Source organism: Dysidea avara, chromosome 6, assembly GCF_963678975.1.
Source record: "Dysidea avara chromosome 6, odDysAvar1.4, whole genome shotgun sequence".
NCBI classification, from domain to species: domain Eukaryota; kingdom Metazoa; phylum Porifera; class Demospongiae; order Dictyoceratida; family Dysideidae; genus Dysidea; species Dysidea avara.
The window spans coordinates 38,202,330-38,221,793 of record NC_089277.1 but is presented as its reverse complement, the minus strand read 5'-3'; the positions used below and the strand labels follow the sequence as shown (position 1 = coordinate 38,221,793).

Here is a 19,464-nt window from a genome sequence, read left to right as displayed (position 1 = left end):
GAATTCCACTGATGGTATTCAGTTTGTCACCAAGCAAGCATCAAATCAATCACAGCTGGATCATTTCTTAGATAAAATCATGTCATAGCGGCAAGATCAAGGTAGGGCTAGATGTATTCAATTGTCACTAGCTGGTGGTACATATCAACTGAATGTAACTAAATTTGTACATGGACTTGAACTGAAGGAATATGACAGTTTGATTGTAAGAAGGGAAGGTGGTGTAATCAACATGTTGTTTGGCCATTGATAGTGCCATGATGTCACCCAAAATATCAGACTACCTGCAGAGTAGACGAATATTAAATGCTTCAATGGTTGTATTTGATGGACTAGTGTTTACTGGATGTCTTCTTCCAATATATGTTGAGGAAGTGAAAACTGTTGTGATCCAGAATTGTGTGTTCAGGTAAGTGTGCATGTGTATAGCTAACTTGATGTGTGTAAGTATGGTATGCAGGTGGTGTTGTGTGTGTGTGTGTGCTTGCATGCATATGTAGAGTAGAGCATATGTACTCTGCAGGTGAACACATTTATTCAATGCATATTGTCTGTTAAGTGCATATGGTATATGTACCAGACACGTGCACCCGTTTTGCACATTATAATTGAAATCATTGCTACAACCAACTGACCTCATGCTATACAGTATAGCTACAGAATTGCAGCAAAAATATTTAGAATAGCTAGAAATGTCACAGCATACTCGATGCTGAGCCAGGAATGTATCTAGTAGATACTACTACCAGTAATAACAATAGCTGCACCCGACTTCTCAGGATTTCTATTTCCTCATAGATATTAGAGTACTATGGATAGGCAATGCAAAACAAATTCCAGTTTGATAAATGATTTCCAATATGCATGACTTGAAAGGATAATTGAGTTTAGTGCTCAAATGTGACCCAGTCTGTGAAAACTGGTCATTATTACCTACCTGTTTATTAAATGTATTGAGAAATGGTTTTAAGTATTCAGTGTGTTGTAGCTCAGCAATGGATGAAGCTATGTGCACCAATTTTCACATGTTTACACCGATCACTTACCTTCCAGAGCATCCACTGTAAAGTATAGCCAACAGCTAAGTTTCCTGCCATTTTAGAGAATTTTTAAACCAGGGAGGCAAGCTCCAAGAAGGGTGGGCAGTGGAGGCCAAAGGAGGATGAGTACTTTTTAAAAATTAAAAAGAAAGGCGTGAGGATGCATTAGGCCACGTTATGGGCTGTTCAGGTCTCAAAACTAGCTAAAATGAAAACACATTTACAGCACAGGTCTTTATTCAACAACATGGAGCTGTACAGCCACATACAGCCATCCCCAGGTTGGTCAGAACTCTATTAGTGTCTCAGACACTTGTACAGATTGCCACTATACTTGGGAAAAGCAGCCAGCAAAAACAAACTTTGATAAGGTAATTGATAGTTTATTCATGTAACTTTGTGTTCTTGGTGGAATTTCAAATCTGCTATCATGGGTGATAAGACCAGTTTTCCCAGGGCCAGTCAGAAATATGCATTCTAGGAACAATAATTATAGTAGTCCAACAGACTACAGCAAGTGTTTATGCCTTAAGTTTGTGAGACATTTGGTGAGGGAATTCAAACTGTAGATTTTGTATCAGAGAGTATCACATAAACCATTATTGTTACATGCCTTTGTACTTTCGCTCACAGTACCTTCATGCTTCATCCACTTTTCAGATACGTAGCTGGTTCCACTTTCGAGACTTGAGGTAAGCTTGGCATGTCACCAATGTAGCACAATGATTTGACTGATTCTTGCCAATTATATTGATAATCCATATAAATTATCAAACCAAGGCCTTCAAAAATAATTACATGTGGTCTAAAGTATAACTGTGATTTAAATCTAAATTTTGAGTAGTAACGTTAAGTAGTTAGGACTAAATGTTACTTTTCTTCAATGTAAGTAACAATCTTGTTCCATGGTCTGGTCAATGGCTGACTTGTTTTGGGTAGACTTGTTTAGGCTGACTTGTTTTGACTGTGGTCTTTAAAACAGTATTTTAAAGACCACAGTCAGCCTAAGCAAATTACATTCCCAGGCAATATGCTACCTTTGAATGCCCATTATGTGACCACATTGTGAAATAGGTCTTCAAACTTGATGATTCATAACTGCAGACTGGATAGCTATAGGCTATTGGCAAGATGTTTGGTCACAGGTTAGTGTTAACATACGTTAATTTATCATGGATACTGCAATAAGTCTGTGGATCAAGTCACTACCTGGTCTGGGATTTATTCCTGGTCATTCCTATAATTACTAGCTAATTTGTGGTCATTCCAATAATTATTCAAAAGCAGATGAGACCTGCTAAACCTGGACAAAATGTAACCCAAATGTTGAAGGCACTTACAACGTTGGTAAGAATGACAGCAGCAGTAACATGAATTCACAAAGCAGTATTTAAGGGTGCAGTGCAATTGTAGAACAAAAGCAAATTTCTTCTAAGAGCTAAAGATGTCACAATATTTACAGTGTGGATCCTATTTGTATTTTGCCGACTTTGAATGTAGCTAGTAAGGCCACTCCAAATAAATTCTCGGTTTCTTTTAGCATATGGGCAGGCGGTCCATATTATTTCCATTATTCTATTATGAAATTGGCAGCTTTTCAAGGTATAGGTACAGCCATAGCAAACAACATAATAACATTTTCAGCTTGTACCTTCATCGTTTACATTGCAAGAATAACACAAACATGAACAGTGATAACATTCTGACATGTGAGCTGGCAAACCTTACAAGATCAATTTTATTAAGCCTGTACAGTATGCAGAAAATATTGGAAGAATACGGAATAATGGAACATCTTAGAGCTGGGAATAAAGAGATGTGAGTGGTGGATGGGAAACAGAATTTATTTGGAGTGTTTTAAAGCGAGTGCTAGTTGCAAACTTTATTCAATCACACAATACTACAGTAGCTACATAGCGTAATGAAAATAATGCTAACTTTACACAGAACAAACAAACTACTGTGGTCACAACCTGGATACATACATAATGATATTAAATTCAAGTACAAGATAGCTATAGATAGTTTCACTCTTAGAGTGTATAAGGATATTACAGTCACATACTACACATTCAGTTCCCAAGTGTGTTTATTACTTGTGACACCTTCTTACAAGTGTCCTTCTATCCTTTCATGCCTTCTCCTTGGCCTTGGCTCGAAGTTTACAGCGATCGAGTCACGCCAGCGTTGTGAGATGACAGGCGGATGGCAGGGAAGAAATGTCCATCCAGGTAGGTCTCGTTCGTTGTTCACAACATCTTTGAAGACGACCAACACACTTAATACGGAGGGGCTAATAGTTTCAGTATGACCTTTTCCTTCTCCGCAGACAATGTTGCTTCCGTAAAACGGTAAGTTCAAAAACAGGAAAATTTTCTAAGTCAGAAGTGCGTCCCCCAAAAAAATATTCGCCCAGTGCGGTCCGTAAAACAGACACCCCCAATAATATCTATTAGCTATATTGAAGGCAAGGTAAAGAAGAAACCAAAGTTGAACCCGACCCTAACCTAACACTAAATACTAGTTAAAGCACCGCCGCGAGTGCAATATGGAAAAATAGCACGAGGGCGTGGGCGAGAGACTAATACAGCACGAGGCGAAGCCGAGTGCTGTATTAGGTTCGAGATCATGCCCGAGTGCTATTTTTTCCATATTGCACGAGCAATGGCGGTGCTTTAACTGGTTTATTGTACTAAAGTAGTGGCTGCGAAGAGTGGGGGTGACGCCAAGTAGCAGGAGGTGAGTGCCTATCCGCGTAAGCTCGAGATCGTGTGTATTCACTGCAGTGATTCATACTCGTTCATACTGCCTCCAGCGTCAGAGCACCAGCGTGATGAAGCTAGCTAGCTACGTAGCTTTAATTGATTTGAGCTGCCGAGAGCGACAGTAAGTGGCCAACTGCTTCTTTCTCGGTTGAGGCCTGGCTTAAAGCCCATGAGTAAGTCTGTGACTTTGTTATAGAGAGGCTTGCTATTGTGTTTGCCGGGTGAGTGCATTTATAGAAGCCATGGTGTGGCGCTGGGAACGATACCACGAAGGCAACTGGAGCAAATTAACTTATCGTGTTCCACCTGGCTTTACAACGTGGACAGGAGTCATTTTGTAGTGTTAATAACGCCATGTGCTCTGTTCCTTTTCGCTAAGAATAGCTTTCAGGGTAATTCGCCCACTTGTGTTTAGTTCATGGCATTGTTCTATGTGTTTATGATACGTCATAATTGTTGAATGGCTTCATAACATTGCAGTGGTTTGGTGAAAAGAATGCGATAATGTGTCTGGCATTGGTCAACTTGTTTACTGTTTCAACAGTGCTGTATTGGGATCAAAGGGAAAATACAGCACACTTGGGCAAATACAGCACAGTTGAAATAAATACAGCACCCTGCCAGCTTTGAAATATGCAGCCAAGTGTATAGTATGGAAATAAAAGTACACTTTTCACTTTGATCTTTCCACCCAAAGTACAATAATACTACTTTTCGCGTCCCCTAAAGTTGAATACTCAGGGAAACCTAAGGTAAGTAAGGGGGTTCCCGGACAGCTGCGTATTCCGGACGCTTTATTATTATTATTATTATTATTATTATTATTAGCACTTTACAGTGACCAGCACTGAAGGTCTGACAACAACATGTGCTGCAGCCTTAGGATTACCTAACCTAATTTCAGGGACTTAGACCTAATGACTTGACTTACTGACTGATTGAAAAGGTGTAATAGAAACTTCGTTTATACTCCGCTAGTGAAGGATGGAATGGAAACCAATCAGGCTATGGTTCGAGTACCTAAGTACCCTACTCGTGTGCTATAAAATACCAAAGTTTTATCCCGATAGCTTCAAAGATTACTGAGATTCGTCAGGATTTGCTTGCCATGTAGAATATTTTTGTGCAAAAAAAACTTTTTATACGCGTGTTAACAGTAGATTGAGGGCATCGTTCGTAATTCAAAGCGACCATATGCACCACAAATTGTCAATCACACTATACAGTGAACGGATATATGGTTTAGAGATAGTAAAACTGGATTCCAAACCCATTACCTGCGTCATGTCAATTTGCATGGGCAATCAATACAACCAGCTGCCCGGAGAAGCCTCAGCAAGGATCCGTTGGGCCACATTGCTAAAGCATGCTGTTTCTGTGTTCAGGTAAGGGCTGGTACAGATTTCCAAGCAGTAGATCAACGTCGCATCTTCGAAAGCGTTGCAAGACAACTGCAAGGTCCCGAGCAGTATAATGCAATTCTGTTGTTAAAAAAATCGCTGCCATAAGCAAAGTAACCAGCCAAATAGAACGCTGTCAGTGTCTGCTAGGCCACGGCACTCAGTGGAGTGCAGCAATTCCCATAGCAATTATTATTATTATTAAGTTTAATATGCAAAACCTCCATTAAGGAGTATGACGCATATATCTTATATCTACAAAATTATTCAAGAGTTTCTGATCAAGTTCATTACAATACTTGCTTGAGGCACTGCATCGCTAAAATCTGTTCTGTAGCTACTTTGATCTTGATATTATATGGCTTGATATGATGGAGTTGGTCTAAATTAGGAAGCTTCTCTTAGAACTATTTTACCATTCTTAATCCAATAGAATTTATCCTGCTTGTTGAGCTCACTTAGCCTGGCACGTAGTCGTTTGTTCCGTATTTGCTCTTGTGGGGTTAAATCAGGTGTTATAAATACTTTAGTGACATGAGTAGGGTGCTCCTTCTTACGCAAGTTCAACCTGTTCAGTGTTGCGGAGAATTTTAAACTTTTTCCTCTCTTGTTGACAAAGTAACTTTCGTGAGTCTGGGCCTTCCAGTTTGTTTACCAATTCGTGTTACAATACTGATGTGAGCATTAACTCCAATGTATTTATTAATCAAGGATGTGACATTCTGAGTATCTTCGTTCTTCCGAATACTGGCTTCTGTTGATGTGGATTCTGGAAGGTTGTGCACAATCAAATTCAGTTTCCGTTTCTCCCGTTCCTTTTCTTCAGATATGATAGCTGCAGTCATTGATGCTATTGATTCAACAGTTACCTCCTTGCTATGAATCACTTGTTCAGATGGCTCAGTGTTTTCTACTACCATAGCGGTATCAGGCTCTTGTTCACTGTAACTAACTAAATTATTTACTTTCTGTCAAGTCCTCAAATCTGTTTAATAGATCCATTTGCACAGAGTTCAGCTTAGTTTCTATTACATCACAAACTTCCTTAGTGTTGTCATAAGCCATTAGGGCATTGGGCAATTTATAAAAACAATGAGAACAGAAAAATACAATATTGTTTGGTAAATCAGAAAAGCGCCATATTGCCCAACACTTAAATTAATGCAAACTTTGTACTGCCACTTTCTGCACCAAACGCACTCAAAAGCATCACCAGTTATTAACTTGTTACACGTGATACACGTGTCGCTCTCCTCTTTATCCAATGAGAACGCTGGTGAAGTCGAATTTCCACTAGACGGCTTGACTCCCCTGATTTTTGGCATGGTAAATAGTTTCTCTATATGTTACAATGAACAACAATACTTGTACGCCTGTAGAACCAAGAGAAAGGGCGTTTCAGCGGAGACAAATATTCAGTACTCCAACTCCCGTGTCTCACGTGACAATTCCAGGTACGCCTACTTTTACTGGTGTCCGGAAATCCCAGCCACATAAATTTTTATATGTATGCTAGAGGTACATGAGATATTTACAAGCTATACAACCACAAAGATAGTAATATAAAACATTCAAACAGTGGGCAGAGAGGCAAACTCTGCCCAGTCCTGGGATGATGGTATTGTTGCCATTACATAATTTTTTTTGCATTTTCTCAAATTGCAAATTTAAACCTCTCCTAGTACCCTACACTTTACCACCCACAATTGATACCACTGATAGCCTATTTCATTGGCTACAATTCGGCACCAAGCATGTTAGAATCCGTTCTTCTCTCGAGGAAAATAAACAATTTTCTAAAACATGTACAGACTTTGTCCGGAAACGCCCGCCCCTACCTTACTATATGCGCGTGCCCTAAAGTAGAATACTCGGGGCAACTACTAGACGCGTACTCTATAAAGTGGAATACTCGGGGCAACCGGCTACTAGCTATATACGCATGCCCTAAAGTCGAATTCTCAGGGAAACTATTAGACGCGTAGCTACCCTAAAGTGTAATACTCGGGGCAACCTACTAGACGCATTCCCTGAAGTCGAATATTTATTTTTATTTATTTATTTACTTATTAATGCTTTATAGTACACACATACAAGCATGAGCTTAGGTACACACACAGATACAAGAATTGACAACCCGGAGCAACTACTAGACGCGTGCCCTAAAGTTGAATACTAGGGGCATAGCATACAATTAGTGCGCTTGATAGTGAGAGAAATCTAGCTAATGGACTGCCCCCGACAAAATATTTAAGGGGGGCGTAACAATAGCAACTTCGTGTTATATACGCGCAGAGCGCCCGCGGGCATAAAGTTAGCCCCGTATTTTGTGACTGTAGCTATGTGTTGTTACCACTCCTGTAAGGAAGAACGGCTTAGCCGATTGTGCGGATTAGACAAATGAACCAAATCAAACCGGAAACCAGAACTGAACCACGTGATCACTACCAGCTATACGGTGTGAGATACACAGCTTCTAATAGTTCTTGCGCGACAACAAAAACAAGCGAAATCACGTGCATAGGATTTCGACCAATCAAATCAATTTATTTTTGAACTTCAAACTATAATTACCACACGTGACTTCCGCTTTAAATTTGTCGACGCGCAAGGACTATTAGAACCTGTGTATAGTGTGGTGTAGCTACTTCGTGCAATAGAACGTTAATTGAGCTCTATCGACCTCGCTATAGACCTATAGAGCTAGCTAATTCCATGGATGGCTCATTTCACCAACGATTTCACCATAGACATTTTTTGCTGTTATTCGTAGTGTTGATGTGTGATGGAAGCGCGGACGTTGCTAGAAATAACTGTTCAGTTCTCGAGAATTATATTGATGGTGTTCAATTTGTCACCAAGCAAGCATCAAATCAATCACAGCTGGATCAGTTCTTAGATAACATCTTATCACAGAGGCAAGATCAAGACAGGGCTAGATGTATTCAACTGTCACTTGCTGGTGGTATATATCGACTGAATGTAACTAAATTTGTACATGGACTTGAACTGAAGGAATATGACAGTTTGATCGTAAGAGGGGAAGGTGGTGTAGTCAACATATATTGTTTGTCCATTGATAGTGCTACGATGTCCCCAAAAATGTCAGACTACCTGCAGAGTAGACGAATATTAAATGCTTCAATGGTTGTATTTGATGGACTAGTGTTTACTGGATGTCTTCTTCCAATATATGTTGAGGAAGTGAAAACTGTTGTGATCCAGAATTGTGTGTTCAGGTAAGTGTGCATGTGTATAGCTAACTTGATGTGTGTAAGTATGGTATGCAGGTGGTGTTAGTGTGTGTGTATGCTTGCATGCATATGTAGAGTAGAGCATATGTATTCTGCAGGTGAACACAGTTATTCAATGCATATTACCTGTTAATTGCATAATATGGTATATGCAATAGATACGTGCACCCGTTTCGTACATTATAATTGAAATCATTGCTGCAACCAACTGACCTCATGCTATAGCTACAGAATTGCAGCAAAAATGTTTAAAATAGCCAGAAATGTCACAGCATACTCGATGCCTTGCCAGGAATGTATCTAGTAGATACTACTACCAGTAATAACAATAGCTGCACCTGACTTTTCAGGATTTCTATTTCCTCGTAGATATTAGAGTATTATGGATAGGCAATGCAAAACAAATTCCAGTTTGACACATGATTTCCATTACGCATGACTTGAAAGGATAATTAAGTTTAGTGCTCAAATGTGACCCAGTCTGTGAAAACTGGTCTTATTACCTACCTATTTATTAAATGTATTGAGAAATGCTGGTTTTAAGTATTCAGTGTGTTGTTGTAGCTCAGCAATGGATGAAGCTGTGTGCACCAATTTTTCACACGTTTACACCAATTAATTTCCTTCCAGAGCATCCACTGTAAAGTATAGTCAACAGCTAAGTTTCCTACCATTTTAGAGAGTTTTTAAACCAGGGAGGCAAGCTCCAAGAAAGGTGGGCAGTTGAGGCCAAAGGAGGATGAGGGCTTTTTAAAAAGTAAAGAGAAAGGTGTGGGGATGCATTAGGCCACGTTGTGGGCTGTTCAGGTCTCAAAACTGGCTAAAATGAAGGACATTTACAGCATAGGTCTTTATTGAACAACATGGAGCTGTACAGCCACATACAGCCATCCCCAGGCTGGGCAGCACTCCATTAGTGTCTCAGACACTTGTACAGATTGCTACTGTGCTTGGAAAAAGCAGCCAGCAAAAGCAGACTTTGATAATGTATTGATAGTTTATTCATGTAATTTTGTGTTCTTGGTGAAAATTCAAATCTGCTATCATGATTGATAAGACCGGTTTTCCCAGGGCTAGTTACAAATGTGCATTCTAGACACAATAAGTATAGTAATCCAACAGACTACAGCAAGTGTTTATGCCTTACATTTGTGAGACATTTGGTGAGGGACTTCAAACTGTAGATTTTGTAACAGAGGGTATCACATTAACCATTCTTGTTACATACCTTTGTACTTTCGCTCACAGTACCTTCATGCCTCATCCACTTTTCAGATAGCCAGTTCCACTTTCGAGACTTGAGATAAGCTAGGCGTGTCACCAATGTGGCCTTTTAGTCTTGTATTGCACTGCTAAGTGCTACAGACTTTCGCTAAACAATAACATTTTTATGCAACTACCCCTCATCGTCTTCTTTTCATAGTGCCGCCATCTTAGCAGAAACGTCTTGGTACCAATTATAAGTTCATGCATTTGACATGTACAATACAATAATTTCACAACACCTTCTATGAGCACATGTGCCTAACTATAACAACCCTTGTGGTATATCTAAAGCTATTCAGTTGCAATGATTGATTGAGTTGATTTGATTGATTTATTATTATCATCTTAGCAATTGGCATGAGCCGTTCTTCCTTGCCAGAGCTAAAACATGCAGCACAAACAGTTACAATAACAGAACAATACACACATATAGTATTTATTAACACTCATCATTACTTAAATACATAGATCTAACACAATTAACAGTTCAGGCTGAGTCTGACCCATTGCATATATCTTTGAGGCAACAACATTCCACCAAGTGCTAGCATTAGATCAAAAATACTTCATACTGTAGTCCTTGATAGATGATAATTAGATAGGTTGGCAATTTGGCAAAGTAATGACTACCAAATGTATCATACGAAAGTAGGTAGCCATAGATTATAGGGGGTGTAAGTATATTATATCTTGCTGCTGATAATAGCGTGACATAGCAGCTACAGATTGCATTGCACCATTTGTGATACAGGTAGCCAGTTTAACTCTCTACGGCGTGAAGTCACATGATCAAACTTATGTAACAACTTGGTAATGCGGATGCGACAATTTTGTAGTTGTTGTACGTGGGAAATCTGATCTTTTTTATGCATCGCTACTGTACAGGTGCCAGTACAGCAAAATGAGTAACTCTAATGGGTATGAAAAGTAATCTTTAGAGAGAGAGCAAACAAATGCACAACTATATGTATACTGCATTGATTTAGCTTTGGGATTCCTATGCTGTCATGTCAGTTGTTTCCATTTCATATAGGATTACTTATTGGAGATAATTAATTGTAGGGCCAATGTAAAAGGGGAACTTAATAAACTGTTGCCATATAGTATGTGTACTTGTGAAATTTTACTACTTAGCTATTTACTAGCTGTAAACTTGGCTGCTATTTTTTCCTGGAGTTTGTAAATAAATCAGTATTGCTTACATCATGAAGCTGGTGAAGTTTTTTATGACACAATAAAATTATTATGAAGTCATAAAATTAATGTAGTCATGGGAAAACATGCTATAATTTTGTACTTCTACCACTGTGACAGGATAGGGAGAAGTTGTTATGAGATGCCCGTCTGTGACACTTGTGCAGCTTGGAAAACATTTTAGGCTACATGTTAGGTTAGGTAGGCATGTAGGTAGTTACCATTATATTATGTTATGATTTCACAGAATGTAAAATATTCTCTGGTTGAATGGCTTCAACACTGACAAAGTGTCACTTTATAAATATTTCCTAGAATAAGTGATGTAAGCTATAAGTATATAGGTAGTAACTACTTTCATTACTGTGGTTGATCACCAGACGAATACAATTATGACCATATATATCATCACAGTATGAGCTACATACATGTATACAGCACATGCCAGTTTTTCAAGATATGACTGCCACAATTTAGAAAGGAAAGTTGAGTTGCATTTGTACAAAAGCCATTTTTATATTCATTTCCACCTGATTAAATAAATAAAATCTCCACCTGATAAAAAAATAAAAAAACAACAACAACAACATTTCCTTTGTGATATTGGCAAAGAAAAAACGTCTGAATGACAAACCTGAAAAGAATGCTCCACACAACAGTAGACAATAATAATTAGTGACCTACAGAATATGCCAGAATCAATTCAGGAATAATTTGGTAGTAAAAGGAATCAGCAACAACTTCAGAATAAAATTTTGAAATAATCAATTAGATTCACAAAATGCTCTTATAAGACTAGAGTATAAATTGGAGATACTATTAATAGTTATACAACCAAGTACTAAGAATAATACGAAATGCGGTAAAATTACGTCATTAATAATGAATGAATAAATAAATAAATAAATAAATAATAAATAATGTTTGAGAAAACTACGAGGCCTAGAGACATGAACTAAGCGGGGATAGATTCGCCTGTGAATAAAGGCACAACCGTATAATAAGTACGCCTGTTCGTGCTGATGACTTTACCGTACGTGTAATTCTATATAACGCCCGGCACCACGCCCTTGTTTAATTACAGATTGCTCGAAGGAGAAGATTAGTAAACGTCCGCGGAGAGGCCAGGCACCACTTTACTGGTAAACAACAACATTACAAGTATGTTTAAATGTTTGTAACTGTGTATTTTGTGTGCAGGATATGCGCTCCAGGCGTCATGCAGTGAACAACCAGCTGATGACCAGTTGGGATACCAGCTGATACGTTCATAAACAACCAGCTGGAACAACAAGGTAATGAGTAATGTAATACTTGTACCGGTAATTGTATTATACATCTTCATCCTTCATCTGGCTTTCTAGCGCCTGGAATATATTATTTTCCACTCGGCTTATTTATTTATTTATTTATTTATTATTATTGATTAGCAAAACCCATTGGGTAAATCGCTAATGTACAAAAACAAAATTTTAGTGTCTGCATTTTGCAAACAGTTCTTGAAAGTAAGTAAGTCTATATTGTCAAGATCTTTCATATCTAAATTGTTCCAGTCTGGTATTGATCTTGGTAAGAAAGAGTTACTATATCGATTTGTTCTGGCATACAACTGTAATAGCTTCAAGGGATGGTTTGCCCTGGTACTTGTTGCAGGAGAAACTTAACTTCTACTCTACTAGCTGTGAGTCTGTAGAGCAAGTCTGTGAGTCTGTAGAGTAGCTGTGAGTCTGGCTTAACTTCTACTCTACTAGCTGTGAGTCTGTAATAGCTCAAGAAGCCGATGCAGTGCTGCATATACAACAACGTGTAACTATCTCCTGTATGTTGTGCATATTATTATTATTATATTTATTACTGTGCAGAAATCAAAAAGATTGTTGTTCACAGGTGTGATCATAATGAATGTTCAGGTTAGTACAAAACTCATCTAAGGTAGGGGAGTGAATTACAAAGGGGGGGAGTGTGTTCCAGAGTCCGATTGTAGAAGGGAAAAAGGAGAATTTATAAGAATCAATCATAGTGTCAAGCTGTTTATAATATCCTTCCCTTGATGGACGATGATTAGGTATTAGATCATTTGTGGGTGTACTTAGATTGCCATTAATTATCTTATACATTGTAGTTATCTTAGACTTGTTTCTTCTTTCTTCGAGGGTAGGTAAATTTAATGATGACATCTTTCTTGTTACACTACTAAATCCAGAAAAGTCATTGTAGCAAAATCTAGCTGCTCTCCTTTGGATGGACTCAAGTTGGTTTATGTGGGTGTGGGGGGCCCAGACAGAGGATGCATATTCAACAATGGGGCGGACCATCATCTTATAACAATTGCTCTTAACAGAAACAGGGCATTGGTGAAGGTTACGGCGCAAGAATCCATTAACCTGGTTTGCTTTGCTAGTGACTCTTTGAATGTGTTCATTCCATGATAGTTTCTGGTCAATGGTGACCCCGAGATATTTCATGTGAGGAACCTCAGAGATGATAGAATTCTCCAGATGATAGCTATGAATGATGGGATTTCATTTATTGGTAATTCTCAAGTGTTCGCATTTCTTAATGTTAAATTCCATCAGCCAAGTATGAGCCCATTCAATGAGTTTGTCAAGATCCTGTTGTAGGGCTATACAATCTGATTCGGAATGTATGTAGGAGTACAGTAGGACATCATCTGCATACAGTTTAATCTTACTATTGCCACAAGCAGGGAGATCATTTATGTACAGTAAAAACAGAAGTGGTGTGAGTACAGTACCTTGGGGTACACCAGAGAGAACTTGTTTAGAGTAGCTGTTTTTCCCTTCTAGGACTACATACTGGGATCTGCAAGTTAAGAAGGAGTTAATCCACAATAGGATAGATCCATCAATCCCATAATGTTGAAGCTTGAGGTAGAGTCGGGAATGTGGAACCTTATCAAAGGCTTTACTGAAGTCAAGTAGGAGTACATCACACTGGCCCTTATGATTCAAACACTTGGCAAAGTCATTAACCGTGGAAATTAATTGTGTTTCACAGCTCCTTTTGTGACAGAAACCGTGTTGTTCATCACATAAAATGTTAAAGGATGTTAAATGATTAGACACACTTGAATATACTATATGCTCTAATATTTTACAGCAGATACACGTAAGGGACACAGGTCTATAGTTGCATGGGTCTGATTTATTACCTTTCTTATAAATAGGAACTACCTTCACAGTTTTCCAGATACTTGGTAGTGTACCTTGATCTAAAGAAGCCTGGAAGATCAATGATAAGGCTGGGGGGATTTCATATGCCACTTCTTTAAGAAAACGGGCAGGAAGGTTGTCAGGCCCAGATGCCTTATGTTGTTGGATGTTGGATAGTAGTTGGTATATGCCATCCACATGTATCTGAATTGGTGGTATGCTAGGTGTTGGATCAGTACTTAGCGTAGGAAAGTGACTGACATCTTCATTGGTGAAAACAGAGGAGAAATAATCTGCTAAGAGGTTTTCTTTGTCTGTAGCATCCACAAATGTTTCACCCTGATGTTTGAGGGTGCCCACTCCAACAGAATCTTGTCTTTTATTCTTAATGAAAGACCACAAACGTTTAGTAATTGTGTTCTTATTAGGATCAACAAGGTTGGATACATATCTATTAAAAGCTGTACGACATTCGCGCTGGGACTGTCTTTTAAGATCGTAATACTTAGACCAGTCTGTTGATAGGCTAGAACGTCTAGCTTGATTGTATGCACGCTGCTTTCTGCGGGTCAGTCTCTTAATGTAATTATTGATCCAAGGGTGCTTACATTTGGAAGAAATTAGTTTGGTTGGGACTGAATCCATACACGTATTACAAATGGACAGAAATTCATTCCATAAGACATCAACAGAAGTTGAACTTGAGTGGTTATTGAGAAAGTCCTCACAGAGTGTTTGAATGTTGCTTCGGATAATGTTAAAGTCAGCTTGGGCCCACAGATAGATTATTCTTTTAGATGGGGAGGAGAGGTTTGCTATAACGGATGAGACAACAAGAACTGCTTCATGATCACTGATACCATCTACAGTATCACATGTCTCAACTAAAGAAGGTCTGTTGGTTATGAAAACGTCTAATATGTTTGGACCTCTAGTGGGTATGTTGACCATTTGACTAAGTGCATTGTGATTGAGGAAATCAAGGAAGGAGTTGTTTAGAGTAACAGGATAAGAGTGACCAGTGGTGCAACTATTTATCCAGTTTATATCAGGAAGGTTAGTGTCTCCTGCAATCCTGAATGCAGAATTGGGGAATTTCATATGAATAGCTGAAAGCTGTTGGCAGAGTTCTGCTAGGTAAGATTCGTCACTAGAAGGTGGTCTGTAAACTGAGCAAGCAATAAGTGATGATTGATCTGCTAGTTGAATATGACAAGCCACTAACTCACAAGAAAGGCAGTGAGATGAATATCATGAGTAATAAGGGTATCACGACAGGCAACAAAAACACCACCATAGCCGTCGGCTCGGTCTTGACGATAAACAACATAACCACTTGGAAAGACTTCACTGTTCTTTATACTAGACTTGAGCCATGATTCTGTACCAAAAATGACATCAGGAGAGTGAGTATTAATTATATTTTGAAAGGATTCTTTCTTGGAAACCAAAGATTGGCAATTTAATATCAGAGCAGTCAAAGGGTGGGATACATCACAATCAGTAGTAAAATCAATTGGGGAAGGAGTTATGGGATTATCAGTGCGGCATGGCTGTATGCATTAATATTATAGACTGTAATCACTGTGCCAATGCCACACCGCTGATATACTGGTACATCTCCAGTGGCCTCTAGTTATAACAGAGTCTGTTGTGCCATATTGGCTTGATTGGGATCAATTGCTAATTGTGCGCCTTCATCATATCCCTTATTCTGCATAGCCTCACTTCACTGCTGAGTCATCTTCAGAGACACGTCACACCTACAATATATAGTTACTTTCAATATATCTAACTTGACTTGGTTTTTGTGTAGGTTGTGTTTTAGTATTGTGGTTTTCTGATGCCTCCCTTGCCTGTGTACGTATGCATATGCATCATTTCCACAGGTACACGCACACTGCTCTGAGTGCTGCCTATGGCACTGTTTATACTTGCCCAATGGGTAGGTTGCAACGTTGGTGTATGTACTTGGTTGTATGTGACGCGGACCTAGTAATAATAATAATAATAATAGAACATTCATCTACCACAATAAAATAGTTACCTAATCAATGTGAAATGATTTCTCTATTACAGTACCCCAATTATTTTATGCTACAATTTATGCTTGCTAGCTATTGTCTCTACAGTTGCAGAAGATAAGAAGATGTAATTAGCTGTATTTCAGAGAGCATTCCAGAAAATTTTAAGGGATAATTTCCTGCAATAGTAGGTAAAGAAAAAAGAGAAGCTGAAAGAATAGCTAATAGGGAGAGACTTTTAAACATATTCTGTTGGTTTCTATAGATAAATAGGTAAATAGCAAATCCAATACCATCAACTCAAGTGAAAAGGAAGAGTTTGCTCTGAAGGACTAAACTTGGAACATGTGCTACATGCATCCCTGAGAGTTTCTACAGGATGTATAACAAAATACAACAAGGAGTTCGCGGTGAAGCCATACCGAAATTGTTCTTAAGTAGGTAGCTGCTATAATAGTAATATATTAGTACAAGAATGTATCAAAATTGCTTAGCATTATAGTAATCTTTTTGTTACATTTATTACTTGTATTTTAATATATTTTTTGTGTAGAAACTTGATAAAGAGTATGACATACATTATACATATATTATATGACAGATATATATATATCTAATCCTAAACAGCCAAGCTGTAAAAAAAGAGTGTGGCCCTCAGAAAGGCTATGCTGAAAAAAGATGTGAAATCCTCCAAGGTGGCGGCCAAGAAATGGCTGTGATGGGTAGGTTAATGGTAAAAATTTTAATAACGACAATTCGGGTGAATTTTGTGCCAAGACCAAATTCACCTGAATTGTTATTAAAAGTTTTACCATTAACCTACCATCACAGCCATTTCTTGGCCGCCACCTTGGATTTCACATCTTTTTTCACCATAGCCTTTCTGAGGGCCGCACTCTTTTTTTACAGTTTGGCTGTTTTGGATTAGATTTCACTTCTTTTTGTATTTGTATACCCCAAAGCCAGCCTATGGCCGGCTTTGGGGATTTTTTAACCTATCTTTTTTTCTTTACCACAGGAAGTAGAGAAAGATGAAGAAGTTTTTAAATACTTTAACTAATTCTGATTTTATCAGTAAATGTACAAATTATATATATATATGTAATAATGCATTTATTGCATGTTAATTATTCCCTACAGATAACTTGTTTGCAACTCTCTACAGCATGATTTGTTTGTAGCTGAACTCCCTACAAGGTAACTTCTTCTAGCTGATCTTTCTACAGGGCGATTTGTTTGTAGCTGAGTTCTTTACAGGGTGATTTGTTTTTAGCTGAACTCTCTACATGGTAGTTTCTTTGTAGCTAAACTCTCTACAATGTGACTTCTTCTAGCTGAACTCTCTACAATGTGACTTGTTTCTAGCTGATCTCTCTTCAGGGTGACTTGTTTCTAGCTGATCTCTCTTCAGGGCGACTTGTTTCTAGCTGAACTCTTTACAGGTGATTTGTTTGTAGCTGAACTCTCTACATGGTGGTTTCTTTATAGCTGAACTCTCTACAAGGTGACTTCTTCTAGCTGATCTCTCTACAGGGTGATTTGTTTGTAGTTGAACTCTCTACAGTGTGATTTGTTTGTAGCTGAACTCTCTAAAGGGTGATTTGCTGTAGCTGAACTCCTTACATTGTGTCTAGTTTCTAGCTGATCTCTCTACAGGGTGATTTGTTTGTAGCTGATCTCTCTACAAGGTGATTTGTTTGTAGCTGATCTCTCTACAAGGTGATTTGTTTGTAGCTTATCTCTCTGCAGGTTGATTTGTTTGTAGCTGAACTCTCTACAGAGTGATTGTTTCTAGCTTATTGCTCTACAGGTTGATTTGTTTGTAGCTGTAATCTCTACAGGGTGTATTGCTTGTAGCTGAACTCCTTACATTGTGTCTAGTTTCTAGCTGATCTCTCTACAGGGTGATTTGTTTGTAGCTTATCTCTCTGCAGGTTGATTTGTTTGTAGCTGAACTCTCTACAGAGTGATTGTTTCTAGCTGATTGCTCTACAGGTTGATTTGTTTGTAGCTGTAATCTCTACAGGGTGTATTGCTTGTAGCTGAACTCCTTACATTGTGTCTAGTTTCTAGCTGATCTCTCTACAGGGTGATTTGTTTGTAGCTACAAGTTGATTTGTTTGTAGCCGATCTCTCTACAGGACAATTTGTTTGTAGCTGAACTATCTATAAGGTGATTTGTTTGTACCTGATCTCTCTGCAGGTTGATTGTAGCTGAACTCCTTACATTGTGTCTAGTTTCTAGCTGATCTCTCTACAGGGTGATTTGTTTGTAGCTGAAATCTCTACAGGGTGATTTCTTGTAGCTGAACTCCTTACATCGTGTCTAGTTTCTAGCTGATCTCTCTACAGGCTGATTTGTTTGTAGCTGATCTCTCTACAAGTTGATTTGTGTGTAGCTGATCTCTCTGCAGGTTGATTTGTTTGTAGCCGATCTCTCTACAGGGTAATTTGTTTGTAGCTGAACTCTCTATAAGGTGATTTGTTTGTAGCTGATCTTTCTGCAGGTTGATTTGTTTTAGCTGAACTCTCTACAGGGTGATTTGCTTCTAGCTGAACTTCCGTGTCTAGTTTCTAGCTAATGTCTCTATAGGGTGACTTTTTGTAGCTGAACTTAGGGTTAGGATTAGGGGTTAGGGTTACTCTACTCAGGGTGATTTGTTTCTAGCCTATCTCTCTACAGGTTGATTTGTGTGTAAATGATCTCTCTACAAGCTGATTTATTTGTAGCTGATCTCTCTGCAGGTTGATTTATTTCTAGCTGATCTCTCTACAAGTTGATTTGTTTGTTGCTGATTACTCTATAGGTTGATTTGTTTGTAGCTGAACTCTCTACAAAGTGTTTTGTTTGTAGCTGATCTCTCTACAGGGTAATTTGTTTGTAGCTGAACTCTCTCCACAGTGGCTTGTGTGTAGCTGAATTCTGTAGAGAGTCACTTAATTGTAGCTGAACTCTCCCCAGGGTGCATGACTTGTTTATAGCTGAACTCTCTTCAGTGTGACTTGTAATGTTCTGAATCTTTACAGTGATATATTTGTAGCTTAACTCTCCACAGGGTGACTTGCTTCCAGTTGAACTGTCTATAAGAGTAACTGTTTGCGGCTGAACTCCCTACAGAATAACTTGCAATGTAAATTAGTAATAGAACTCTATGATGGAGTAAGCTGAATGCTCTATTAGGGTGACTGTTCTATTAGAGTATCTCGATCTCGCATTTGCTACAAGGAGTTGGCTTTCGAATCATAACTCAGTGGTCTGTAATCCGATTCTTCTGTACTAATGCAAGTACTTTCTAGGATGAGTATTCCAGCTATATACCGATTTTCAGCTCACTGCTCTAAGCGGTT

The 19,464-nt window shown here is 38.5% G+C and overlaps 1 long non-coding RNA gene across 1 annotated transcript; it reads left to right on the top strand.

Moving 5' to 3' along the window:
• Positions 1-11,846: 11,846 nt before the first annotated feature.
• Positions 11,847-12,315, top strand: LOC136257182 (uncharacterized). Its single transcript, XR_010701827.1, has 3 exons — positions 11,847-12,061; positions 12,120-12,214; positions 12,284-12,315. It is a non-coding gene; the product is annotated as an uncharacterized lncRNA (long non-coding RNA).
• The last annotated feature ends 7,149 nt before the right edge of the window (positions 12,316-19,464 follow it).